Below are 24,104 nucleotides of genomic sequence, written 5' to 3' on the forward strand. Positions count from 1 at the left end.
AAGGCCTTCGATAAGGTTTATCGTGTGTTATTATTAAAAAAATTGTCAAACCTCGGTTACTCGGATGATTTAACTCGGTTATTCTTGAGTTATGTGAACGAACATATGGCGGCCGATTGTCAAAAAAATCATTCACCCCTTCTTCAATGGAGATTCTTCGTTGGTCTAACTTAGGCCCTCTGCTCTTTATGTTATTTATTAATGATAAAAATACGGCAGTTACAAATTCAAGTTTTCGACAATCGTGACCTGTTAGGTTACGATGATTTTAATTTAATTTAATTTAAATAAATAAAAATCTAATGTTTTAAAAATGAGTCTGTTAGACTAAGCCATGAATCGATTATAATGTAGAGAGCTATGAAAATTTCAAAAAACTATTTTACAGAAAAGAATTATCACTGTAGCGTATAATTCAATACATTTTTAATAATGTCTGTGTTTGTGTTATACACCCATACCTCGCTTTACGGCCTAGATACGTTCCACGAAACTTGGCCGCTAAGCGAAAAGCCGTATAACGAATCAATTATTCTAATACAAATTCATACAAATTCAATATGATCGGTTCCATATTTGTTAAAAATGTAACATGGTTTTTCATTTAAAATTAATTTTATCTTTTTATTTCATTTAAATCAAAAGTACATACATTTGTACATAAAATAATAACAGACTCCAAAAACCAACAATAATCCATAAACAAAAATTAAACAACTTCATGTTACATAAAATATGTGTATGAATACATACATATTTTTTTTTAAATGGCTTTAATCTGAAGACGATGAAGAAATGGTAACCTGCAGATCACTGTCGTCCTCATTTTTCGCTAGTAAGGATGGGCCTGGCTTAAAAAAATTGTCCAAAGTTGTTTGTCTTGCCTTTTTGTCTCTTTCGTTCTTCAGTGATTAATAACAGCTAATGGCTGTGTTAATTCCTCGAGAAACTTTAGCGCTACGTTCGACGTCAGGATCGTTTTCAAGGAAGATGTTTATTCCTTGTTCGAAATAGGAAAAAGCTTTTGACAATTTTTTTGATGTTAACTGTTTGGATACAACAGGCTCTGTCTCTTCGTCAAATTCCGGTTCCGCTTGCAACTGAATGAGTTCCTTATATGAAAGGGGTTCCCTATCAGCTTCAAGTAGATCAAGCACATCACGTTCGTTCAAACCTTCAAAGCCGAGATCATGTGCTAGATCCAAAATGTTTTGCCTAATTTCAGGAAGGCAATTAACTTCTGCATCTGTACTTTTTACAAATTCTGGCCATATTTTTTTCTAAACATGGTTCATTGGTGTTAATTTTAATTCCTTCCATGATTCACTGATGCTGTCAACAGCATCCTTGATGTTATAGTTTTTCCAAAATGTTTTAATTGAAGATTTACCATCGGTTTCCCTTATAAGTTGTCGGAAAGTTCGGCGTAGGTAATATGCCTTAAAAGTGGCTATTGCACCCTGATCCATTGATTGGATCAGAGCTGTTGTATTTTTCGGAAGGTACTCAATCATGACATCTTCAGATAGTTCGGATAAATTAGTAGGATGCCCTGGTGCATTATCCAAAATTAGCCAAGCCATGTTGCTTAAGTTATTGTCTCGCAAATATTTTTTCACTTCTGTGCAAAAGTGATTTTTGAACCAATCCTCTAAAGTAGCTTTAGTCATCCAAGCTTTCTTGTTGGATCTCCATATGACGGGTAATTGCTTTTTATTTAGTCCTTTAAGAGGCCTTGGATTTTTGGACAAATATAAAAGTGGTTTTAGCTTAAAATCACCCGCGGCATTTGCACCAAGTAGCAAAGTTAATCGTTCTTTAGACACCTTATAACCAGGCGCAGATTTTTCGGTTTTTGAAATGTACGTGCAATCAGGCATTCGCTTTCAATAAAGCCCTGTTTCGTCTACGTTAAACACTTGTTCAGGTTTATGACCCCTCTTTCAAAAATTCCCTTTAAAATTTTGGGATATTCCTTAGATGCGGCCTCATCGGCGCTAGCTGCTTCGCCTATCATTTTAAAATTATGCAAATTAAATCTCTTTTTAAATTTTTTAAAAAATCGACATCGAAAAAAAGTTTTTTTGCCGTTATAGCGAAACATTTTAGGCCGTATATCGAAAACGTGCCTTAATTGAAGAGGGCCGTTATAGCGAAAGGCCGTATAAAGAGCGGCCGTATAGCGAGGTATGGGTGTATATGATTTTAGTGAAAATGGGTTGCATCTTTTGACGGCGATTATTAATTCATGTAATAAGTGCAGTTATATTTAAGCCAGATTTATTTTTACTTTTTTCGTCGCTTTCGGAATATACGACGAGTGAGGCTTTCAGTTAATCTGTTTGTAGCTTTTACTTTAAAAATATAAACTCAGTCTCTTCGATAAAGTAATGTATTGGTCGTCCATGCGAAATATATTATGTTGTATATAGGTATAGTTGACTCGCATGCTGTATACTGACTTATTCGTTTGAAGAACCGAACACCTTTTTCGTGGCTATAAAAAATACATATACAACGCATTCGGACTCGGTTTAAGTAGAGGCCGCGGCAAAAGGTGGTGGTTGAATCAAATGAGTGTCATATTTTTATAATTTATTGGGCAAAATAACACGAATACAGAATTTCTCTACATTGTCTTAATTGAGTTCGAGGCGCATGAGTTTCGCAAGAATAAGGTGACCATGTATTCGAAGCTTTAGTTTTGAACGCAATTTTTATTTTCAATGGTGCTTAGATTTCGTTATTTCTGATCATTGCTATATTTATAACAATATGTTACACCAGTGATATAAAAGGGCTCCATACATTTAAAACACACTATGCAATATAATTTTGATAATGTTAATTTTATTTATATATACAATTTTAGTTTTTATTAATATGTTTCATTATATATAAGATTATTCTTTTTTTTCAATTTTTTACTCCGTAAAAATCAAGGCGACTCTTACACGACGATGCGCGATTGATGCTCCAAAATAATATATCGCCTTTTACAATTAAATTTTATTGCAATTATATGTTGTATGTAATATGTTGAATGATCACAAACACCACTGATACGATTCGTAAGCAAAAGCTATCAATATTTATGTTGAAATCGTTATCAAAAATAAATTTAATTGAAATTTTCTTATGAAACCTTGATATAAGATTATCAGAAATCGTTAATTTATCAGTGTCTTATTTCTCAATTATTAATAATGGCATTAAAATAAACAGGGATCGAATTCCTGTGTGGTATTTTTTATCGCTTCATTGCAAGGTTCTCTCAAAACGCTTATTGTGAACAATGTGTAATTGTGTATCTTTGACGAACGGCGTTCTCTTGAGCCTTCACAATTCTCAATATTGGAAGTAAGTATATTTTGCTGACCATATTTTCAAAACCATAATCTGGGACCCAAAATTATATGTAAGATTGAAATTATTATTTGTATTTTTGTTCGACTAGAAAACTGTAATGATTTCCAAAAGTACAGCTGAATTATTATTAATGTTAAGTAAAAGCATTTAATATTTTATTTATTTATTTTATTAGAAACGTCTATCGATATTTTATAGAAGACGTGCACAGGACCGCCGAGAGCGATGATTCCAGGCTTCATGACAAAAATGTCAGTTTATCTATTAACACCATAACATATGATTTCTTGAGTATATATTAATAGGTACGATATGCTACAAATAAATATAAAAAATAGCCAGCGTTGCCACATATTTTCTGAAATCATATTTTATGCGAAATTAGGCATTAAAAATATTTACTTGATAATTAGTCGTGTGTTCTTTGCTGCTCAGTGTTATTATTTTATTTATTTATTTATTAATTTACTTAGCTTAATAGCTAATCTTTACATCAAACAAAATTAAGTATATAAACATATATAAAAAATATATAAAAAATACACAACAGAAAATAAAAAATATACACTAATAAGACTTAATATTATAATTTATTTCTATATGTACGAAGGTGTTTTTTAATTCCATTTAGGAAACCCGTTATATTTTTGCTTTTGCTCATTATTCTTGGAACACTATTATACAAATCAAAACCTCCGTACATAACTCCCCTAGCCGTACTCATTTTCTTATACTTATCTATCTTTAAATTTTCTCTATTTCTAGTATTATATTTATGTACATCTTTATTTCTTATTAAATACTTATTAAAATATTCTGGTAACATATTATTTTCTAACTTATATATAAATACTAAAACATTCATACTCAATATTTCTTGAACATTCAACCATTCTAATCTATCAATCATACTTTTACAATTAGTTAATCTATTTTTATTTAAGATTACTCTCATTGCAACATTTGTTTGTCTAATTTATTTAACATATTTAATAGTGTTGCATAATAATTAAAATGGGGCAATATTATACTATTGTAAATTCTTTTTTTTGTATTTATACTTAATATATTTCTTATTCTAGTTAATAAACCTATTTTTCTACTAATTTTTTTAATATGTAATTACAATGTTCTGTAAAATTTAATTTTGTATCAACAATTACTCCTAAATATTTTATACTATCCACTATTTCTATATTAGAGTTATTTATTACTATTTTGATATTATTATCTAACACATTTTTATAATTAATTAACATACATTTAGTTTTATTCTCATTTAGTTTAAGTACATTATTCTTTAACCATATTTCTAATATACTTAATTCATTATTTAAATTATTTACAATTTCTTTAATATCATCACTTATGCAATACATTAATCTGTCATCCGCAAATAGATGAATTTTACACTTTTTCACGTTATTAATAACAATGGTCCCAATTTAGACCCTTGTGGTACTCCATATGACATTAATTTCTCTTCAGAATATACATAATTGATTTTAACTTTTTGTTTTCTTTTATGTAAATAATTATTAAACCATCTTAAAACTATATCTCCAATTTCTTTAACATTATTTTTCTGTCTATTGTTTCGAAGGCTCTCTTGAAATCCAAGAAAACTGCTCCAATGATTTTGTTTGTATCCTTAGCCAACAGCCAATCATTTATCACTACTTGTAATGCAGTTTCAGTGGAATGCTTTTCTCTGAATCCCGATTGTTGTTCACATATTATGTTTTGAGAAGTAATAAATTCCTTTAATTGTTTGATTACTACTTCTTCTATTATTTTTTCTATACACGGTAGCATGTTGATTGGTCTCATTTCTTCAACTTTTTTACTATTTTTTATTTTAAGTAATAGGTACAATAGTAGCAATCTTAAAATTTTCAGGCATTTTTTCTAAGGATAGTGCTTTATTTATTAAATCATTTAATTTAGTTCCTATTATTTACCAAGTTTCTTTAATTATATTTATATCTAGTTCATCAGTACTAATTCCTTTTTTAAATTTAAATATTATGTTATTAATTTCATCTAATAATACTGATTTAAATTTACTAAATTTTACAATTATTGCTTTATTATTATATTGTACTAAATTACTAAGCCTAGGTATTGAAGTCACAATTTCTTCTATGCTCTCAATGTAATATGTATTCATTTTTTCTGCCATTATATAAGGATCTTGATATATATTTCCATTTTAATTATGTCGTTTTTCTGAGTTGGATTAATATATAGTTGCTAAATAATATATTTTCAGTCCATGTCAATAGCAATAAAATCGTGCCATCACTATTATCAATTGCTTATATTTAAAAAATTATAACAATATTGATAAGTGAGAATCAAATAAAGTACATCTAAACTAAATTTTGCTCAATAGGGGAGCGCTAAAAACAATTATCACTTCTCAGAAGGCAAAAATTCACGTCAAAAGCAATAAAATAGTGTCGGGGCCACTGCGACGGCATGATTTTATTGCTTTTGACGTGGATTTTTGACTTATAAATTTGTTATAAATACGTTATAAATTTGCATTCATACTTTTTTCAGATAAATCTGTAAAGTTCAATAGCCAGTTTTAGATAAAAAAATCAATTTTTAGATATTATTGTTACTATACATATATATATAAATAAAATTCAATAATAATTATAGATTTTGTATCTAGAATAGTATTCCAGATATTAAATTGCGCAGCTTCAATTTCTGTGAATTTTCCATTATAAAGTAAATATTTCCGAGATCATACAATAAACTGTATAAAAAAATATACTGACACTTTTTAAAACATAGATAAAAATAATTTGATGATATCGTATTTATGAATTTATTTAATTTTTCATCGATATTATTTAATAAAAAAACTGCTACTTTTACAGGAGAGCAATTAAAAAAACACATATTCAACAGTAGAACCTATTTTGCAGAATAACTTTTTTCTTGTATAAAACTTGACTTCTTAGCAGTATAACTATTATATTAATAAAAATTTTAAAATCCGGTTTTATTGGATAAATATGTAAATAATAATATTTTTACTTGAAATCGTATTTATTGTACTAAGACTAAAATGCACGAATTCTATATCTAAAATTTGAGTCGAGTCAAATACGGCAAACTTTTGCTATATTTGCAGAATTCATAAAACATTTTTATGAATAAATTCTTAAATAGAAACAGATTCTGATGATGTATATATCGAATAATCCATTAATCAAGGCAATGCCTTAAAAAATCCATGAAAAATTAATTAATTTAATTTTTACATACAGTGTCTACCTAATATTTTTTTCCAGTTCCTGGCCAAAGCCATCTTTTATTTAATTATTTTTTAGGGCAAAAAAAACTATTTTTAAGTCAACCGTTAAAATATAAAAAAAATAGTTTTCAAGCCATGGAAATTTTATATTCATACATTATGTAATGCTTTATTTATTTTAGTGTTGAGTATAGTTAATACAATAATATACGTTAGCCATTATATTTTAATAGTTTACTATCGCTGAAAACATCGCTGTGTCATGTACTGATGTTTTGGCTGCAACAATAAATAATTATGGACGTAATCGTGAATAGTGCACTCTACAGCGTACAGCTGAAAATCGATGAACATCAACGTATTGTCTACACCTTTTTACATCCACGGCCCGGCGAAAATGGGAATAATATTTCGCGGACCGGCGTCAACCCAAAATAACCAATGTTGGATAGAATATTATTTATTTAATCTAATGCTATAAAATCACAATTTTTTGTTAGTGCGACATCTGCCACTGCTTTTTTGCAAGCAAATTTGATATAATTTCTTGCGGACTACCAGGTTGAAGACCACTGATCTACACCACCTATGTTTATGTATAGTACACAATGCAACTATATATACTAGCAAATGGGCATTATGATACAAATACGCATACCACCCTTCCTCTTGTGTAAATTTCTGAGAAATTTCTTTTTAATCCTCTTTTATGAGACGCCAGACAATGAAACGATATTCGAGAACGCTGCGAACTAATTTATGAAACGAGAATCGCTGAAGCAAGCTGATGCATATTCTAAATAATGCATTGAACTTATACACCACTTACAATCAAGATCCTCCTTTTCGTCAAAGGACGTTATTCGAATCCATCTTGATATGTCCTCAACCGTATATTTTGAAAGTAATTTATAACATGTTATCATATGAAACTCTCATGCATCGCAAACTTTAATTTTAACAAGTAACAAAGTTCTGCATCAAAAATTCACTCAGATCACAAAGCGACTTCCGTTGCAGAATCAAATTTGAGAAAAACGAGATTACCTCACTGCCTGAATCTTATTGTCTCACTCTCGACGCGTGACCTTTCAGAATTACGTGACGTAGACACTCTCTCGAGTTCGACTATTGAATTATACGTAAAGTGCATTTCAAATTCTCGCCCTTAATTAGTATTAGTTACAAATGTATAGTCGAGAATAGAATAGTTTCAAAGGCAAAGCTATATTTCTACGATAGTAATAATTTCACTTGTGTTGGATGCAATTACGAAATTCAGAAGACAATTAACTAATCACTGCACTAATTTTCTCACGCGTTGCTATTCAGTTTATTCGAATACTAATAATTATTATTGTTTAACGCATAGTAATCAATTTACCAAAAATGATAATGTAGTACTTGAATACTTTTAATCATTCACAAAATATCATTCCAAAGCTTCCAAATATCTTGTAAATTGTTCATATATACGCGACAGGCGTGGAAGGAGCAAATTATGATGAATGCATATATATAAACGGCGCCTTAGTTCACAGTTGCTTATAAAAGTTTAATATGATTAGGTATCGTAAAAGGTATTAGAATAGCTTTTAATAAATGATTTCATTGATTGTATGTGTAGGTATAATTTAGAAATGAAATTGAAGAATGAGTCGTATATAGATATTTACAAGCATTGTATTTAATATAAAATTATGAATTATAATAATAACAGGTGTATCTAGTATTTGTATAATATGCTTCTAGGCATTCATGTAAGATCATTCCAAAGCTTCCAAATATCTTATAAATTGTTCATATGATGTAGCATGTTATTATGAATGATTTAATACAAACGGCTCATTAATTATACAGTTAAAATTCACATTTGCTTGTGAAAGTTTAATATAATTGAATATGATTAGATATTGTAAAAAGTATTAGGATAGCTTTTAATAACTGATTTTATTTATTATATAAGTAAGTATATTTTTAAAATGAAATTGAAGAATTGACAAGCCTTGTATTTAACATAAAATTATAAATTATAATAATAACAAGTATGTCTAGTATTTGTATACTTTTAATCATTCGTATAGGATCATTCCAAAGCTTCCAAATATCATGTAAATTGTTCATATTTACGCGACTTATATCGAAGGACCAAGTTATGATGAATGATTTACTATTAATTATGATCGTTAATAATTGTAGAACATTTCAGATCTTGAAAAATTGAACGTGTGCTATATGTATTTAGTTTATTGTACTGTTTAAAATCTTTGCATATTAATTTAAATTGAAATGTATAACATAAAAACATGATTAATGAATTTATTTAAATGCAGAGAATTAAAATTAATTCTACATTTTTTTATATAAAAATATCATAAGAGCATTCCAAGGCTTCCAAATACCTTGTATATTGCTAATATACATATATGCAACAGGTATATAAGGAGCTTTTTTTGACTGATATGAATCATAATTTTATTTTTATAATAATTGAATAAATGTCGAAGTGAATTATACCTGACATGAATCAATTGTATTGCTTTTGATAAAAAAATAGCAAGAATGCGAATAATGACAAATAAATACAGCAATCAATTAGGGTAAGGGCGGAACTCAAAACACACATATACATTATATTTATATTGAAACATACTACTGTACCTCAAATATCTGTGTTTTGTTTGAAAGAGTTTACTCTCCCGTTTTACGTGCCATACGTCCTTGCAAAGGGATTTCTATTGCATTACCAGTCCATGAAATTCAAGCTATTGAATATACATAGGTGTGGTTTTTGGTCCATCCTGTGAATTTTACCAGCCTGATAAACCGTACTATGTATACGCGCTCGAATAGCTGAGTAAATATTGCATACAGGTCATGCGCGGATGTTGAGGAATGTCAGCTCTCACAAAAATATATATCCTGTAAATTCACAGGGCGCATGCGTAGTCGAAGGGCTGTCAGTTTCCAGGAAATGTGGTCGTTATGCTGCAACGACTCATGCGCCCTGCGGAGCGACCTTTTAGGGTGTTGTTTTATTTTAAAATGTATTATAAAGTAAAATTCGCACTAATAACAAAATGCTTTATATAAAACAGTTACACAGTATCAGTACATCTTACGAAATTAATTTCGCAGTTTCTATGCTAAAGCCTTTGATAAAACAGTTTTATACTAACATGTAATTTTCACTGACGTTCTCTCGTAATTATATTAAAAATTTTCATTCCTCATATACTACTTTTACAATTTTAATATCTCTATATATTATATGTGCTGCAACAAAATTAAATTCTTTTTAAATTTTATTTAGAAAGACGTCTTTTATAACATTATTTTTCTACTTCATTAAGCAGACAATGGTGTGTTAAAATTGTACTATTTAAAACAATATTATGGCGTATGTACGATTGTATTAATAACACAAAAGAGTTATATAGCGTTAATGAAGAGATTTTTAGCCTTTTTGTAATATTTTCAGAACGGAAGTTACATTTTAGACTTTAAATGTTATTTACATTCCGGTCTCACTTAGTTAACATGTTAAAAATAATACAAAAAACATTGATTTTTATGCGTAAATTATTAAGACGACGACGACGATACACGGTACACACAAAAATGTTTCATTCTTAGATATGTAATTATATCATAGTAATAATCGATTGCTCATATATGATTATTGATTTATTTAATGTCATACAATATGACTTTTCAACCCTAAGCGGGGTACGACTAAACCCCAACCATTATTTAAATATTTATTGTAATACATAAATCTCAATTAATTAAACGCGAAAAAATAGTGTTGTATTAAATTTTATTTTATTATTACTCGAATTTAAACGGGGTTACTTTGTACCCCATTCCGGTTTTCGATATTAGAAAGATATACGATTTCTTCGCGTTTAAATATTTGAGATATGGTTATTAATTACAATAAATAACATATTAATATTTAACAAATGGTTGAAATAGAGGATTTTGGGGTTTATATGTACCCCGCTTAGGAATGGCAAAGTAACTTGATTTATATGCGAAATTGTCTGGATTATAATTTTTTTTCTTACAAAATATTGTTTTGAATAAAAAAAAATTTAAATATTTTTTGTTATATATATTTTAAATTATAATATATTATTAATCTCAAATTTTAAAACAATTTGTAATGCATTATTTTAAATAATACCATTTTTGCTTTCTGGTCTTGATAAATTAACTTGTTCAATATAATACAAAAACCATTCAAGTTATTAAGACGACGATATACGGTACACACAAAAATGATATTTAATTAAATCATAATAATATTTAGATTGTTCATATGTTGCTCATAATTAAAATTAATGGTGATTTATTTAAAGTCATACAATACGACTTCTAATACCTAAGCGGAGTTCGACTAAACCCTAATTATTAATTAAAAATAAATATATTTATTGTAATACATACATCGCAATTAATTAAACCCGAAAAGTGGTGTTTTAATACATTTTATTTTATTATTATTCGAATTTTGTACCACATTCCGGTTTTCGATACTAGAAAGATATACGATTTTTCGCGTTTAAATATTTGAGATGGTTATAGATATTAATATTTAACAAATGGTTGAAATAGAGGATTTTGGGGTTTAAATCTACCCCGCTTAGGAGTGGCAAAGTAACTTGATTTACATGTGAAATTGTCTGGATTATATTTTTTTTCCTTACAAAATATTGTTTTGAAAATGAAAAAAATTAAATATTTTTTGTAATACATATTTTAAATTATAATATATTATTAATTTCAAATTTTAAGACAATTTGTAATACATTATATTAAATAATAGCATTTTTGCTACAGAAATTAAATGTTTAATGTACATTATTATAAAAATAATAGTACTGCTTGTAAAAATTAAATTATAAAAACTATAGGTTGTTTATATTTTTATAAGATTCGATTTACTTAGTATTATAAAAAAAATCTAAGCTACTATAAACTTCTATAAATCAAATTATTTAATCAATGCATAAGTGTAGAAAAGCAATAGATCTCATCGAACATTTTTATTAATAAAATCAATGGTAATTCACAGGACTTTTTAGGTATTTAATAACAATAAAATTCCACCATATTTGTCTTAGATAAGATGCTCTATAAAGCAATAATAATTATAGGTATTTCAACAAAGTAAAAAAGATCGACAATTTACAATATATATTCATTGTTGCTATTTTTACTATAAATATATGATAAATCGATTAATATAACATAAGTTTTGAGTTTCCTATAATATTTAAGTAAGTAAAAGAAAAAAATTATCACATTAGATTTAGATAAGATTTTTTATAGAGACTATTTTAATTAAATCAATATTGAATACAGGTATATTAGGAAAGTTTTTGTAGCACATGTGAATTACATGGATTTTTAAGTTGTGATAAATTTATTTATAACTAAAATTCGTTAATATTTTTAATAAAAATGTATTTTTATAAAGCATTATGATGACTAATTTAAAATTGGTTGAAGTGTTGCATATTTTTCTAACAATTCTTTACATAAAATACAATAAACGGTGACTGGATTATTGCGCAAACTAAAGTTCTGAACATAGATGATTGTTTGATTGTCAAATATATTTTACTTTTAATTCTAACTGCTTTTCTATTTATAAGTAAAAAATTGCTTATAATTATGAAATGTAAGTGTATCATACCAATGTAAATTATTACTAATTTAATTTTAAAATATTTTCTTAAAACATTACATTTTAAATTAAAATCATATTGACATATAAACATACATTATTTTCATATATGTATTATATTGATCATCTATGATCAGAATTTTCTGTGCGCAATAAAGTAATACATAACATATTATAATATATACAATAATAAAAGCTGAGTATTAGGTTTTAGATTTCAATAGTAATATGTTCATATCTAAATTATGATGTATTTAAATGTATTATATAATAAAAAAAATGTTTCTAATGCAAAAATTCGATTATCTCGAAACATGCAATTATGCTAGACTTTGATATTGTCAACACTTCATATACACATGGGTTCACTATTGTGTCTCAAACTTTGCCATGTAATATATTATTTTAATAATCGTGTTATCTTCCGAATATGGTTTATATTATCTACTGTCTCAGATATTTTAAATGAACACATTAAGATTGTTAAATAATGGTTAGAATATATAATATAACCACTATATGAAGAACATATAAAAACATGCATAAGAATTTTTCACTCTGAATTTCTTACGATAACTACAGATCTTATATGCGTTCCAGCTTCAGAAAAACATGATGTTATAATGACGCGCCTAACAAATGTTTCCATTATTTTTTGTTTCATTTTACTTTCTCGCATGGTTATTGTCGTTTCACGTAGCACGTATAATATGTGGTGGTGCGTTTCAATCGATATATTACCGGCTCTTTGTCAAACCTGTAGCGACGGTTTGGCAAATTTGCCAACACGGCCTGTATTTACCATGTTCCGCTGCGTCGGTAATTAGCGAAAAATATCAACAGCCCTTTGTAGCTTCAAAACCGCAGTCGACTGTACGCTTCGTCATCATAAATGTCATTATTAATCGACGCTCGTAAAGCGAGATAATAAGTATTTTATGCTCCGAAAGTCCGACGGAAAGAGAATGCACGACCACCTTCAGACGATCGTCAAAATCCCACGCCTGCATGTACCGCTTTTATTTGCAAATTCACTTTTATAAATATAGGTTATTGTTAGCCATATTTGTCGTATTTGCTCGATTGCTTTGGACCTTAACAGAAAGTTCACTTTTGATTTGCTACATTGCAAAGAGCTATTTTTAACTCATGCGCACAGTCGTCAATGCGAATCGTGTTTATTACTTTAAGTTAAATATTGAATCAATGTTTTCTCAGTTACTGCTCACTTGTTTGCAGTGTGAGAAAGTGGAACGCGACAATATATTATAATATAATATGCAACGGCGTGCAAAAACGCATAACATTCGATCATCATGTATGTAACTAAAGATATGTTATATATATGATAATATCATTAAGTATACAAGGACGGAATAGCCTAGTCCGTAACGTCTTAGACTAATAACTCTGAGATTGCGGGTTCGAGCCCCAGCAGCGGCACTCGAATTATTATAAATAGGCTATTATTAAAAAACCGTCCCCAGCTGCAGTGACATCTATTAATTGTAAATTAATATTACAAATAATAATTTATAATTAATTAATTAATATAGATGTCACCGATTCCAATATATCTGATACTCGACGAATAAGCGAGCGAAAAACCCACGTCAAAACAATAAAATCGTGCCGTCGCCGTCGCAGAGGGAACGCTTCCGAGCGTTCCCACTGCGGCGGCGCCGGTACGATTTTATTACTTTTGACATGAATTTTTGCTTTCTGAGAAGTGATTTTTGCGATCTTCTATTGACCAAAATTCGTTTTGAATACACTTTAATTAGCCTTCTTATATTAGAAGTCCATAGGATGGCTATCATATTTTTTAAACACAGTGTAATATCGAAATTCAGACAAACTGTGGAGCAATATGTGAGATGCGATGTCTGTCTGTACTTATTCTTCATCTTATTTTCCCCTGAGGGATGAGTTGGCTTACTTTGTATATTTTAGTACTAAAACTATAATTAATTTTAGAATATGCATTTGGTTAGGTTTGGGTTTGAACAGCAAATGGACATTTGGCAACTGTCAAATTGAACTACATAGACATTTTAGAGCAGCATATTAGCGCCTATCAGTTAAATTATATTTTCGCTAGCAGAAATATGTATGTATTGGTGAAAATGTATTTGGAATTTACTAGTGAAAATATAACTATACCAAAAAATACACATCACTGTAACATTTATACATCGGATGTAAATAAATAATGATGAGTATGTAAATATATTTATTACTACATATAGAAAAGTTTAAATCATCTAATTTTACTAACACCTGCCAGATAATTTATTTTTTCACTAGTAAACATAAATATCTATTGCTAAAAATGTATTTAGATATGATTTTACTGAAATAACATATTTTAAAAAATATTTTCGGTATAGATTCGAGACTGTTTTTTCTAGATTTTCTTTTAGGAATAACCACATGAAACTAAATGTATTATTTATTTATTTTGCTGCATTAAATCTAGTTGCCAAAATAACGATTACATAATCTATAAAAAAAATTATATAATTCAGCTGCTGCTGTTGTTGATTTTTTGTTATTTCTTTGCTTCTTCCTTAGGTATTCGATCTGAATTTTCAGATCAATTACCTAAATTTACTGCAAACAATTAATATTCTCTCATGTCTAATATTTTTTAAACGTTCAAAAAGCAATTATATCAACAATAATTTGCAAACAAATTTTAACGCAAACGGAGTCGCGTCAGAAAACTACAATCTGTCCCTTTGAATAATAATGTTTATCGTGAAAGTACTACATAGAAAGTGGGTCCTTTTGAATGTAATGTTCTGCATCTTTTATTTCTTGTATAATACATATAATAAAGGTCTAAACGAACTTATACTTTGAAAAGTTCGTGCTATATTTTTGTATTTTTATCAGTTTAATACTTCGGTTGCGGTTAGTTAATATCTAGATATTTAATTTATATGCAAATCTGCATTAAAAACACCGATTCGATCTTTATTATTTCAAATTCGTTCCAAACATTATTAGCTATTGTATATACAAGAAGTTTATCTCAATTTTTCTGAATTCGCAGCTAATCTTAATTTTTGTGATTTAAAAGACGCCCGTAATAAAAAATATCTAATAATAAATTAAGCATGATCCTTGACGCCCTCACAGCCTATTTTATGAAATTCAAAAAGTTCAACGATTATGAAAGCAATTAATATTTAATTAAAATAATTATTATAAAGCAATATTTTTTTTAAATTCAAAAATATTTTACTGCAATTCATTTATTGTTTTAACTAATTGGTTAAAGAAAAAAAAATATGAATATATTTGAATATTCGAATCCTTCATCTGTTTTTTATTCAATATTCGTATAACTGAGAACGCTCTTCCCAGACCATTTGTCTAACTGGAGTACTAACAGTTGCCTAGGGGATTCTGTGCAAGCATCTTCAAGTCATCTCAACGTGCGTATTGCATATTATTTAAACCGTCCAGCTTTTATGTCAATTAGTTTATTTCATGCCTATCAGACACATTCCAACCATGTTTTGCTTGTTACAAATATCGATGGCTTAAAGTGTAAATTTTTCATCTATACATTTGGATAAAAATTACTTTCATCTTGTACCTTTTATCAAAAATCACATGTCCAAAAAAACACTACAAATCTGAAATATTGCTTCATTTTCCCTTTTCAAGTTGATTTTTGTTTCTCCTGTAATATTGTCAAATATGGAAATTTACACTTTAAGCCGTCGATATTTTTAATTAAGGATTATTTCAGAGCCGGTCCAAAATATTTTTCCATATTTACTTATATTCCAAAATACATTAATTCTTTTTTTAATAGGACAGTTTAAATGATCAATATATAAAATAATTGTTCCATAAAATTAATTGTATATACTTATTTTTAGCACAATGTTTTAATTATAATTTATATGAGCCGTTTCTTATGAAAGTGAACTTAGTAGTAAATATTTCATTTTGAGTTACACTACATATAAAATTATCATAACTTGTCACTGGTGAATTATTTTCATCATTACCATATACTATGTACTAAGAAAGATAACTTATTTATTCAGTGCGAGCGATAGCGAGCCACAAATATATCAATTCTAATAATTGGATCAGTAAAAAATAATTACATGATAAGATAAACAGATATACATCAATATCGGGCATCGTGTTTCGTACATTTAACATTTAAAATGTCATTTACAGTTGTAATTTACAATCAATACATTTAAAGGTTTCGTTTTTATTTGGGTTGTGCTATCGACTAATTCCCCCCACCCCTCCCACATTTTTTAGTTCATTTAAATTTGAATCTTATTTTTACTGCATTTATCAGATTGATAAAAAATTAACATTACTGACTATTTAAACCAGTTGATCTATATTTGAGCTTACGTATTTTTCCATCATAGGGATGAAAAAGTCCACATTTTTAAATATAGTCCTCGTTTTTATCCGTATCAAATGTTTCGCAAATACTCATTGCTAATATTCACAATTTTATCATGAAATCACATTCGTAGTATCATATGATCTTCACTAAGAATAGTTATTTTTCACCCTTAACCCAATTTATTTTTGTATGAGTCTTAGAACTGATAATCGGTTAACTAAAATTTACTATATTGTTAACCAAATTAATAAATATTTTTTTATTCTTTATGTATTACGTAAGTGTTTCGATTGTGAATTTAACAAATATGAATATCTTGTCTTTTAACATTTAACTTATTTTTAGTACGAAGACGTCAGACGTCTTTTGTAATACTATTGTTAAAATGACCCCAAGCTTAATTTAAATGAAAAATGTTTCAAATTACAATAGCTATAAGTTCAACAAGTCTACGTCTTTAAGCGTATATTATGACGTAAGCGTTATTATACTAAAAATATAAAAGAACAATGTCCGAGACCCTTGCCTCGAATTGTCTCCGATATGTTATATTAGTACATATAGATAAAGTAAAAACTTAACATAAGCTTCTCTCGGTAACTTATTCATCAATTTTATATATTTTGGAGTGATATTAGTAACTGAATAAATATTTTTTTTAATGTTTTTAATGAAATAAGCTATAAACTGAAAAATAAACTTATGTTTCAATGTGACGTTTGACATAAAATATAGAATATTAAAAGACAATGAAAGTCACATTATAACATTTAACGGTTACGTTTGTGAAATCCTTCACTAACTTTCATCGCTCGCTTATCTATTTCGTATTCATTTTATGACTGAAATAAAATTTTTACCATTCAAATTTTAGTAATACATAACACAATGTAGGGATTGATATAATATTTAAACATCCTAATCGATTGCATTTTTATTACAGATTTAGTTTTGGGGTCAGAGTATTAAACACAAATAAAATATTTTAAGACGAAATTTACAGAGCTGTCATGCACTCCCAGATCATCACATAGGGTGCGTGCTTGATGAATCTTTCGCTTTTTAACGGCGTACAGTCGCTTACCATCTGCTTCAAACATTAAATTTAGATTCGGCGGAGAAAGCCACTCTTCTCCAATCTTCGACGGTCCAATGGCGATGAGCTTTTGCCCATTCAAAGCGATTCTTTATAATTTTCTCAATAAATAATGTTTTTGCTGGGGTTTGTGCTCTAAATCCAGCTTCAACCAAACGTCTATTCACTGTCAGTCTCAAAATATTCGAGTTTGAAGTAGATTGCAATTCTGTTTGTATTTCAGAAGCAGTTTGCAATCGATATTTTGTATGATATTCTGCGGTGTTCTCGAGCAGACGTCATACGCTTCCGACCACCTTCTTGCAGCCTCTCTAAAATTCCTCTTCGATATTTTTTAATAATTTTTCGAATAGCAGAATCACTAAACCTCTAGAATTAAAACATTTTCTTCGAGATATGCTATTGTTTTAGATTTTACCGTGATTTGTTTAGATCTCTCCAGGATTTTGGGTTTGTCTTTACATAACCGAGGCTAACGTGCAACTGATGAAGTTTTACAAGTTAATATATATTGTAAATTATTACATTATAAAAAAATACAATAAAAAAAGTTTTAAGGAAAGAATACATTTTAATTGTATAATTCTTGAAATATTGCCTATGAAACTTTCAATAAACCACAGGTGTACTTGTCAAGACTAATTCATTTATAACTCATTGAAGTACTACAATTTATATTTTTTAATGCATAACTGTTCATGTTTTATTATTTCTTTCAATAATACAATGTTCCAAAAATTCTAGGAATGCACAAATATGACTCTCATTGCCGAAAAATAAATATACGACTATTTTATTCAACTTTTATACATATTACTCTATTGTAATTATCGCCTATTTTTTCTGAATAATTCTACATACTTTTCCGTTGATTAGCAATACTTAGATCTGTAAGTTCTACCGTAATCGTCTAATTTCCATTGATAAGAGATGTGTTTAAATCTTTAAGAAATAAACACTTAATTGGTTTTAAAATAAATTATTGATTCAAAGCGTTCATCGTTTACATCAATGAAAGTATAGATAAATATTAAAAACAGTTTGAAAGCAATCATATCACACTTTGAAGGGAATCAGTTGATTTAATGACTTTAGTTACTTTTGAAGACCGTTTTCATTGATTGACAAGCTTATTCCAGCTCTCAAAAACGATGATGCAATATTGCGAGAAATATTATAAAGTGTACTTCTATTTATGATGTTATGAAACGTTGACGTTTATTTGGCGCTATGTTTAAATAAACATCTATTAATTTATGACGCAAATATGATACAAAGTAGTCGAACTAAATTCAATATATTAATAGCATATAAAAATAATGGGTCATCTATAAACGTTGTTCCTATTATAAATATTTTTAAACACTACTGCTATTATAAGTTCAATAAATATATTATTGATAGAAAGATCTTCTAGATTTTTGCTATTGTAAGAGACAGAGCTATAAGTCAGTGTATTATGATTATAGGTTTAGCGACAATTTGGTCCAAAGACGTCATATTTATATGCGTCATTGCCGTTTGGAGATTACCATGTTTTCATATAAAATATGCATAATGCATTAGGAAAGGCGTCGCCTTCGATGAACGCCCTGAAATACAAATCGCAGATACTTTAATAAAGTTTGTTTAGCTATGACGAATGTAAACAAACACCGGTGGTAGAATTTTACATATTATAAATCTCGAGGCGTGTATAAGTTAGTCTCTTAACATTAAAGTCACATAAACACGTCGTAAAAGCACCATAATAAGTGTCACAAACATTGACAATAAATTAAAAAAGTACACAATACATTTTGCCGTAATTTGTATTGATTTTTTTTTCATATAAAACTATGAATTTTAGTTTGCTTTGAAAAAAAATATTCTTATACTATACTAAATCAATTTATAGTCATTTTTCTTGATTATAATTATACATATATATTTTATATTAATTTTTACGATTTTTAGGGATACGAATGATGCGTTGTTAATTATATTATTTAGCTAATTTATACGTAAAATTATGCGTTATATTTTACACAACGTACAAATAAAGGAGTTCGTTTTAACTTGTATTAAATCAATTTTAATTATACATACATATATATTTTATTTTAATTAAAACTAATAATTTTATATTTCGTTTAGTATTAGAAATACATATTATTAACTGCACTTCCTGCTGCTTTCCTTTTTTAAAAATTCTCCTCTATTCTTAGAAATAAATTTTGAGATCGCAATAAAAGCTTAATATACAATTAATTACGCATATTATGATTATAAAAAATGTAAGCTTTAAAAGCTTATAACGTAATATAAATGTCAGATTTTTGAGCAATATACACGTATTAAATGTATTTGCTTAATACAAATTAATTTGTATACAAGATTGTTTGCAAAAAAATTCAACAATGTTTTGTATATTGAGCTTTGCTATTGCTTCCAGATTTGTAAGCATAATAATTAACAATACTTTGTAAGTCTCAAAGAGTTTTTTCTTTGTGTTTTGAAAGGGGTTATTGTGTGTTTTTCTTTTTAATAATTACTGTGTTTATTTGAATGCCTAAATACATCTTAAAGATTCAGTATATACGGATAATAGCTCAATGAAAACATTAAACAAATTAGTATCGAAGTTAGTACAATGCGATTTAATTATTGTAAATAAGCACACTTTATATATATATAAATAACTGCAAGCTCTGCAACTTTTTTGGTTAGAGTCAAATTATAGAAATTCAATATATGTATATGATTTATTAATAATTTACATTTTAATAATAGTGATATTTAAAATATACCAATATTTATATATATTAAGTAGATCAATATGTCAACTTTATATACATTATCCTATAACCAAATTTATAAATTATACTCACTTGTGATATAACTATAAATATAAAGAGTTGACAATGATTGAAAATAAGGGAAGGTATCATGTGATTGATTTTGCTCCAAGTTTTATATATTGATGGTGCAATGTTCGCCAAAATGGCGGAACCTACATAAATACATATTCAATGTTATGTTAAAAATTCAGTTATGACGTCAAAGGGTAGACAGAGATAACAGATGTATGCACCTTGCTCTTATCTATTTTTTCACGCTACACTTTCAATTCAAACCTTTCCTTTACCTTCATATTATAATAGTAGATAATAAACTACATTTTATATATGCACATAAAGTGAATAGACAATATCTTTTAAAATTTTACGACTCTATTCTATATCTGGTTTCAACAGACAAATCTATCTAAAAAATAATGTTTTAATAAATAAATAAATTTATGTTATTAATATCGATTTTAATATAATACATGATTGTCACACAGTAGAATTTGTGACAATAACATAACACGACTGCGTATTATAGAACATATTTCGTTGCATAATAATAATATGACCTTTGATTTATCTACTTGCGTATTAAATTTATCACTAGCTTAGATAACATATGCGTTTATTTTAACAAATACATTTCAATGTTTTGCGCTCTTAAAAAATCATGAACGGACCAAAATAATTGACAGATTTAAAGCCTAGTTCTATTGAGTTGAATCTGCCGGAATATGTGGATATGATTTTTTAAACATGACTTATAATATTGTAAAAATTATATGTAATTTTAATGTGGCATTCATAAAGACGTTTCTTATTGAGCTAATTTTGTGTGATGAGCAATTATAGAGCAATGTGTAAATTTAAAATATAAAAAAGGGACTGTAAATATAAAATTTTATAAAATAAGATATTTCATTTAAACGTTATTATTATTTTTGATTTCAATTTGAAGTAAAAGTATCTGAAAAAATATTTCATATCAACAAATGTTTTATTAAATAAATTTGTGACATTAATAAATCGATTATAAGTCGATTTTAATACAGAGTCACAGTAGAACTTGTGACAATATCATTTATGCTAATTTCACAAATGCGTATTATAGAACTTATGTCGTTGCATAATAATCAGAAGATTTATCTACTTGCGTATTAAATTTATCACAAGCTTAAGCTAGCATATTGTTTATTTTAACAAATACTGTTCAATGTTTGCTTATTTTTTTGCGCTCTTAAAAAATCATGAACGGACCATTATGGCGTTCATAAATACGTTTCTTATCGAGCTTATTTTATGTGATAAGCAATTAAAGAGCAATGTGTAAGTTTAAATTATAAAAAATATACTTTTGCATTAAAATATTACGTAGGGTGCAAATATATAATTTAACGGTATTTTTATTATTGATTTAAATTGCAAAACTATAGAAAACATATCCATAACAATTTATCAGAGATAGAGAAAGAGTTATTTACGTCCTGTATCAATAACCAGACTTCCCTATCTACCGTTGCACTTACACTTTTGTTCTGTTGCATTACAAGCTCATTGGCTGTTCATCTATCAAAAACGCAACGTCAGAAAGAGACGACTCGATGTATGCACGCCGTTCATATTTAATTTTGTAGCCTTTCCGGCTTCAAAATCTACCGTTAAAGTTGCTATATATGATATAAATTTCCCTATAATAATATACGTATATTTATATTTGCGTTATTTATCGAATTTGTTGCTAATTTAGGTGTATTGTTGTTTCAGGTGAGACCGCGGAAGGAGGAGGTTCCCGCGCGCCGGCCGGGCTTGCGCCCTCAGTTGGGCGCCCCTGCCCCCGGCGCGGCCCGGTAGCACCAGTAGCTAGCTGGCCCGTCACTCAGTCCTCAGCCGGACGGGCCAGCGCCAGCAGCCTGCTCAGCGCAGCTCCTCAGCAGACCGAAGTCCGACCGCCGATGCATCCCTAGTAACCGTCCGCCTTGTGTTAAACTGAAGATTTTAATTAACAACCCCATCCCCGTCGATAGGTTTTATTTTACCCCAACCCTTTTCCGATTTCTCTTATCTGTTGTGTATTTTTGAGTTGTGTATACATATGAGCGTATGATGGTCGAGCGTGTATGATAAGTGACTAATAATTATATATATATAAATATATATATAATACTTAGTTTTCTAAGCAATCGCAAATGTGGCACTGTGCGTGTATTCATGATAACTGCTTGATCTATAAGGTACGTAAATTTCACTTGAACCTTTGGCTTATCTGAGAGGAACGAATGGATGTGTGTTGCGATGGAATGAGGGTGTCGATGGTCGCGAGACGGTCTGCGGCTGCTGAAGAGACGTCAATGCCGATGGTGCCATGAACTTCTGAAAGCGGCGAGAGGAAGTCTGCGTCCCTTCTGCGCCTCAGCGGTCGGCTGGTGGTGAGTTTGCTTTTTATTAATTTATTTATGTATATGTTTTCATTGTGTTTTTATATGTGATTTACTGAAACGCGGTGGTGTCATTATTATCATTATTTTAAATATAGTATTAAATACGGCCTAATTAATGAAGCTCATTCTTGACCAAATTTTAAGCTCGCGCTCTACATTTTTTCTGCATTTATGTATTACCATAATTTATATTTCATAATGGCTTTCTATATGTTTTATTATACAACATTAAAAAATCAAATAAAATAATTTATTTATAGGATTGAATTAGCTTTAAAAAAATTGTTTCGGAACACATACATAATATAAAATCCATTTTAACAGTACTAAATATGGCTTATTTAATTAGTTAAACGCAAAAAAATGAAATTGCGTTCCATATTTTTTTTTGGTACATATTTCAGTTATGATTTATATTATATTTTTTATTATTGTTCATGTTTAAAATCTATTTAAAAGAATCAACGTCATTATTTAGTTACAGAACTGAATGTTGTCTAAAAAAATGTTTCGTAAAAGTTTACATAAAAAATCAAAGTTAAAATTTCGCTTAAATAATATAAAAGCATTTTTAACAGTATTAAATATGGTCTTTATAATAAAGCTCTTTCTTTAAAATGTCATATTTTATTTTAGCTAAATGCAAAAAATTTAAGCCTGCGTTCCACGTTTTTTAAGCACATATTTCAGTTAAGGTTGTTGCATTTATTTATGTAATACCATGATTTATATTTCATAATGTTTTAAAATTCAGCATAATTAGAATTTATTTAATAAATCAACGTCATAGTTTAAGGATTTAATTTTATCCAAAAAAATGTTTCGGAATAGTTTACGTAAAAAATCAATATCAAAGTTTAGCTTAGACAATATAAAATTGTTTTTAACAGTATTAAATATGACCTATTTAATGAAACTCTTTCTTTAAAATGTCAATTTTTATTATAGTTAAATGCAAAAATTTTAAGCTTGCGTTCCACATATTTTTAGCACATATTTCAGTGAATGTAT

The 24,104-nt window shown here is 28.2% G+C and overlaps 1 protein-coding gene across 2 annotated transcripts in view; it reads left to right on the plus strand.

Annotated features, from left to right (window-relative positions):
* The window catches only part of LOC148234667 (uncharacterized), a 195,186-nt gene that overhangs the window by 103,814 nt on the left and 67,268 nt on the right, over positions 1 to 24,104 (plus strand). For both annotated transcript variants that reach the window (XM_088186305.1, XM_088186306.1), the window contains exon 3: positions 22,420 to 23,081. The gene's annotated coding sequence lies outside the window, so the exon portion shown is untranslated. The remainder of the gene's footprint in view (positions 1 to 22,419; positions 23,082 to 24,104) is intronic.

This window comes from Plectrocnemia conspersa, unplaced genomic scaffold (assembly GCF_051122295.1).
Source record: "Plectrocnemia conspersa isolate PC_06_02 unplaced genomic scaffold, ASM5112229v1 ptg000005l, whole genome shotgun sequence".
NCBI lineage: Eukaryota > Metazoa > Arthropoda > Insecta > Trichoptera > Polycentropodidae > Plectrocnemia > Plectrocnemia conspersa.